The 975-nt window shown below is 51.4% G+C and overlaps 1 pseudogene; it reads right to left on the minus strand.

The window, feature by feature from the left end:
* Positions 1-305: 305 nt before the first annotated feature.
* Positions 306-424, minus strand: LOC112475478 (annotated as a pseudogene).
* Positions 425-975: the final 551 nt, after the last annotated feature.

Consider the following 975-nt stretch of genomic DNA (forward strand, 5'->3'; position numbering starts at 1 on the left):
TATGACTTGGACAGAAAGGTCTGGGTCTGAAGTTGTGAGGGAGGCCCCGAGACTGTGGCCCCTTCCATGCCCGCGTAGCCCCTCTGTTTCCCAGAGAGCTCCCTTCTGTCTGGGAATGCCAAGGTGACCTTGGCCCAGGCCCGAGGCCTGCGTTCCCAGGGGGTGGAGCAGGGAGTCCTCTTGAGGTCCCCTCCAGGCATGCTGATTTTACTCGAAGAAGAGTAATTTAAAGCAATTAAATTATTAAACAAGTTTCAAAAGTAAATGGCAGAGAATAATTTTTTTTTTTTAATTATTATTATTTACACCTACAGCACCTGGTCTTCCTAGGTGGTCTCCCATCTAAGTACTAACCAGGCCCGACCCTGCTTAGCATCTGAGATCAGATGGGATCTGGCTTGTTCGGGGTGACATGGCCGTAGCCCATGGACCGTGGCTCCACTGAGGCGTGAACCCAGGACCTTCTGCATGTAAAGCAGATGTGCTCACCACTACACTATGGAACCATGTCCGAAAATAAATTTTTAAGAGAAGTGAAATACTTCAAAGAAGTTGTGGGTTCCGTGCAGAAAACCTCGGGCGATGTCTGCCCCTTTCCCACCTCCCCCTGGGGGTCATCTTCACCCTCCTCCACCATTAGGGTTCTCTGCTTCCTGGAAGATTGGAGTCCGAGCGTCTGAGCTTCGCCCAGCTATCACTGTCTTACGTCCCCAACTGCTCGACTGAAAAAGGTTGACCTTATTTACGGGGTTCACCATGTTTAATATTCTGGGAATCATAGTGGCATCTCCACGTGTTTCGTAGTGAGTCCTCGTCGGCACTTGCTGCCATCACAGGCGGATGGGGACCAGGCAGTTCCACATCAGATTTGCCTTGTAAGGAATAAATTAAGTCTGCCGGGCTCAGTCCCGTCCTTGGGAAGCAGGAGGAGTGTTTCTTGGCAGCCACCTCCACTTAGCGTCCCCCGGCTTGCCC

This window comes from Pteropus alecto, unplaced genomic scaffold (genome assembly GCF_000325575.1).
Source record: "Pteropus alecto unplaced genomic scaffold, ASM32557v1 scaffold110, whole genome shotgun sequence".
NCBI classification, from domain to species: Eukaryota; Metazoa; Chordata; class Mammalia; order Chiroptera; family Pteropodidae; genus Pteropus; species Pteropus alecto.